Source organism: Polistes fuscatus, unplaced genomic scaffold, assembly GCF_010416935.1.
Source record: "Polistes fuscatus isolate 324 unplaced genomic scaffold, CU_Pfus_HIC Scaffold10, whole genome shotgun sequence".
NCBI classification, from domain to species: Eukaryota; Metazoa; Arthropoda; class Insecta; order Hymenoptera; family Vespidae; genus Polistes; species Polistes fuscatus.
The window spans coordinates 3,660,943-3,666,609 of NW_025112998.1; positions in this window are offsets into that span (position 1 = coordinate 3,660,943).

A 5,667-nucleotide genomic window follows, 5' to 3' on the forward strand; every position below is an offset into this window, starting at 1 on the left:
TTTCTGATAAAGAAAGAAACAAAAAAAGGAGAAATATATTTTCCTCACTCTCTCTCCCTCTCTCTCTTGAAAAGTGTCGATGATAATAAAACTCATATTAATTTTATTGTTTACTATTTGAACTTAAAACAATATTCCTCATATATTTCTCCAATGATTTCTATAGGTATCGGGGGTTTGAAAAATAAAGTCCCTGAATGATTTTTAAATATCGATTGCGTCATCCGTAAGTAAATCTTTCTCGTGACTTATTTTTAGTCTAATTTCTGGACTATTTCGTCAAATTTTGAAAGCACCTGTAAAGAAACTTTTATCAGCTTTTCCTGCACAATTTTTTTAATTTTGCTGCGGGCAGAAGAATGATGGGAAATTAAAAAAGAAAGAAAAACAAATGAAACAAGAAAATTGTGTATAATCTGTTCGATAGATTGTAGGTTAGATTTTTTCGCTCGGAAACGGTTGTGAAGATAGATAGAAAGGGAGAAAGATAGATAAAAAAACAAAAAGAAAAAAATACAGGCACCAAAGCTCGTTTACATATTGGCTTTGTTATTTATTTAACGCATACAATTTTATTTGTCTCTATACGTGCGAACGAGAGTACAAAAGCATCGTCGGAAAACGTCGAGGAAAGGGGCTGAGAAAAAAATAACAAAAATAAAAAGAGGACAAAAAATATCAAATATTTTACTATGTGGCAAGAGAACGGCATTCGCGTGCAGGTAGTACGCGTTCGTGAAATTTTAAAAATCGCATCGTTTACATAGTTTTCTTCTTTTTTTGGTCCTCCATTTCTGTTTCTATTTTTTTTTTTTTATTTAGACACGAAATTATACGTTTACCGTGGTACTATTACAATTCTTATCGATAATCTTTATATAAATGTTACAGGAAAAAACAATAAGTATTTTAAGCTCCATTTTTAAAAGAAACAAAAATCCAAAATAGCGGGTGACATCAGTCGAATAAATTGTTATTGATTGTATTTTTTGTTTAGTTTTGTATTGTTTTATTTTCTTAATTGAATGGGCGGGCACAAAAACTAAAATCGTTTAGAAAGGATTAGGTTCGCGATAAAAGAGAACTTTAGGGAAAGTGTCATCAAAAAATATTACATATATTTAAATACTATTGCATGCGAGACATTCAAAACAACAGATGTGTGTGAATTTATTTTTATTATACACATACACATACACACATACACATACATATATATATATAAACATAGAAAATATAAATATGAACAAATAGGAAAGAAACTAATAAAAAATCTAAAGGTACGAAATAAGTACAGAACTGGTGAAAAAGTCCAAGAGTTATCTTGTCAATCTCATTTTTTTTTTAGAAAGATGGATCAAAAGAAACGAATTATAAAGTAAATAAGAATAAAAATAAACCAAAAATAAAAAGCGAGACATGTTCTTCTCGCTTCTTATAATATATATAAAATATCATTGCATCGAAATGAATAAATCAAATCTGACGATACACTAACACGTACAAGAATGCAATGACTTTACAGGAACCACAACAAAATATATATTTACACACACACACACTTATGTTTCTTGCGTCGAACGATCATAATTTACACCAAACCAAACAAAAAATAGTTAATATTAAATGAATATTTATTATTACCGTTTAAAAAAGAATGATATCTAATTATAATTATTTTTTATTTTAGCAATAAACAATTATCTCCTATTCGTGGAATGCATTATTGGCCAAAAGTTTCTTGATGATTTTAAAAGCCGATTAACTCTTTTAGCATTAAAAGAAAAAGACTTATTTAAAAAGTCTCGAAAACGAGTAATTGGTTTCCTAAATCACTTGGTAATTTTTGGCCCAGTCTGTATAAATAAATATTCATACACATAAATATATATATATACTTACGTTACGAGTATTATCTTTAAAAAAAAGAAAATTAAAAAAATGAAGAAGTTGCGAGCTATATTTTCTGTTACGAAAAAAACATAAAAACGTTGATCGAAATAGCATCGTTCAATTGGAAAGATGTTGTACGTATAAATGTATGCGTATAAGAAAGAGAGAGAGAGAGAGAGAGGTAACCATATTTAAGTAATTATTTTTATGTTTTGTAATAGACGCAAAAAAAAGTATATGTATAAAATCTACGTGCATACGTATCAACGTTTTTCCTCTAGTAAAGTATTTGATATTGACGCCAGTATCGGTCATAATGATAATGATGATGATGATTACGATGATGATGATGATGATGATGATACTAATAACGATAATTAATGGTTATGGTGGTAAGTATTAGACGTACGCCTAGAAAGATTATTAAGGCGACATTAATTATTAAGAAAAATCGTAGTTTGTATATACATACGTACAGTAAGCAATAAGTCGCGCTGTAAAACGATACATATCAAGAATTGCCTATAAGACTCGCTAGAGATTGTATACATACATATATACATACATACACATATATATATATATACACATAAATAATATAAAAAATATACAAATATGTGTATGTATTTATTTATGCATATTTCGATTTAAAACGAACGAAATAAGAAAATACAAACTATATTCGAAAAGCCACATCGTCAAACTATGTCAAAGAATATTAAAGACAAAAAACGAAATGAGAATATAATTTCATTTTAAAAAATAACAAAATAAATGTCATATTTGGTTAATAGAAATTAAAATTATTAAAATAATACATATGATAAAAAAATAGAACGAAAATTGAAAGAGAAATAATAATTTCTTGAAGCTAAAAAGAAAGAGAAAAAGGAAAAAGCTAGTTGTGCCATCTGGTGGACAAAAGTATAATGATTCAAAATGGCGTTTTCAAAAATGGCGTATTCAAAAATTACATCTTTAGAATTGTATTGATGTAAAAGTACAATCTTTTATTGCGTTTAACAATAAGAACTTCGATCGTCGAACTTTTCATTCCTGTTTGTCGGAGTGTCTGAATACGTTTCCGTTTTAATGCTCTTTTTCTATTCTTTTTTTTTCTATTTCTTCTTCTTTCACCTCTTCCTTTTCTTCTACCTACTCTTCTTCTCTTACTACTTGAAAATGAAATCGTAGTGATGCCTCTAAGTGGAAGTAAAACGAATCTTCGTGTCGAGTGCTGCGTAAACGTTTACCGAACGTGCTTTTTTTTCTTCCGCGTTGAGTCGAAGTGGCGAGGGCACTTCGATCGCTGATTCGATGTATTTTCTTGTTTTTTTTTCTCTCTCTCTCTCTCTTTCTTTCTCCCCCTTATTCTTTCTTTCTTTTTTTCTCTCTTTCTATTTCTCTATGCAATAGTTTACAAGTTATATAGTACGACAGTAAATTCATTATACATATTTCCTTTTAGTTCTTTTTTCTTCGTTTAAATATTTAAATGCAATAATATAGGAATGAACGGGCACAAGTTTCAGGGTAAGCCAAAGTTTTTCTATGATTTTAAATATCAATTTCACTTCCTTGTAAAACTTTCTAGCTTTCAATTAGGATTGTAGTTATACAATAATTCGACCAAAAGAAAAACACTTAGTCAAGAAAGTCTGTCGGAAAAAAGTAATTGATTTTAAAGATTACTTCAAAACGTTTGCTCGTGTCCATCCCGTGGTATTGAATACTGATATTAGTAGATACTTTACCCGACTTTCGATTAAATTTATTAGAAAATTTTATTGGAAATTATATTATGTAAAAAAGATAGAAAGGGAGAGAAAGGAAGGAAAAGGAAAAAAATAACGTCCTAACGAGGGCGTGATTTAATTAAAATTTCAACGACCTTTCTTCTCCGTTCGGCCCGCTCTCGATTACCCACTTCTTATATTATCCCTCTTTTAAATATAGGATTATAACGCTCAAAGAACAACGCTGAAGTCTCCTTCGGTGTGTTTATTAAAAATTTACATCGGAATGACAAAGACGACTACAAACGCGCTCGATTTTATTAATCCGCGTTAATCCAATATAACAATCGTGATTGATTAATATAAAAAAGAATAATGTATATATAATATATATATATATATATAAATATAAAAAAAAGTGAGATTATTACTCTAATGAAAAATAAGCAAAGAAAAAGAATTTAAATTAATCAATTTTATGATTAAAAAGAAAGAAATATAAATCAGAAAAAAGAACAGGAAACCATTTTATACGTTGACCAGCCAATAAGAAAATGCATTATTCAAGATCTAAAGGTGGAAAGAATCATTGCCAATCGGACTAAAGGTCTGGTCTGATTGGTCATTCAGTTTCTTTTATTTTTCTCTTTCTTTTTTAACATTTCTTCAAGTTTCTTAATGAATTATTGGAAATGAATTGGTTCTTAAATTCCGACGATCTCCGCACAATGATCAGTATGGCCGTATCAAACTAATATTAATAGTTCAAAACGAATACATATCATTAGTTATTAAAACGAATACGCAACAACAACAAATCGTAATCTAGGTATAAGTATATATATATATACATATATAGATATATATATATGTATGTATAATAACTGATGCCGATTAATTTGTAATTGTGCATTTACCTTATATAAATAATATACACCCATATATATATACACACACGTACACAAACATAAGCGTACATTTAGAATAAATAAATTTAATTAAGGATTTATTCAATAATTATAATTACGAAACTTCGTTAAATATGTCATTACTGTTTACTATAATTATTATTAACATTTTCATTGTTAATATTATTATTCGTTATCAAAAACTTTATTGTCAATTGTTTCGTTTTATGTCCATCTTGTCACTTCGTCGTGAAATCATTATAATTATGTAAATATACATATATTTATAATAAGTATATACGTAAATGTATGAAAAAAAAACTAAAAGAAAAAATATTCCATCGTCGATACGGCAGTATTGTAAAAAACAACAATAGCAACAACAAAAATAAATGCATACGAAAGTGGAGAGAGAAAGAGAAAACATCCACGTACGTAAAAAAAATCATATTATAAAAGAAAAAAAAGACAAGAAAAAAAGGAAACGACATATAATATTAGGCATAATAATGACAACAAAAAGTATTGTATTATTGTTAATGAATTACCGACAATCGGTAACGAACGAACGAACGAACGAACCCTTTTTTATCGGTCGTGACTTTTCTTTCAACGATTTATTGAATTTATTCGTACGAATGAAGAAAAAAAAATAAGTAAAACTTGAAAATATAATATATATATATAATATTATATATATCTATATTCATGTAAAAATATAAGTAAGTGATTTAGTTAGAGAAAGAAATAAAGAGAGAGAGGGAAAGAGAGAGAAAATGAAAGAACAAGAGAGACAGAAAGAAGGGTTTTAAAACAAAAATTAAAAAAAAAAAGAGAGACAGAAAACATTAGAAAAAAATAAATTGTCGTCGATGTCTACGATATCGTTTCGAAGTAATTTATAAACGGAACGCGAGAGCTGGATACACCAAGTTGAAAAAAAAAAAAAGAAGAAACAAAAAGTTTACGAATTCACAAAAAGAAAAAAACAAGATAGAAAAATTTGATTAAAGAAACTTATTCAGAAAAGTTGCAAAAGAAAAATATCGGAAAATTCCGCGTCTCTCGTGTTTCGCGATCGAATATTACCGAAATGAATAAAATTAATTAAAATTCCAAAAAAAAAAAAA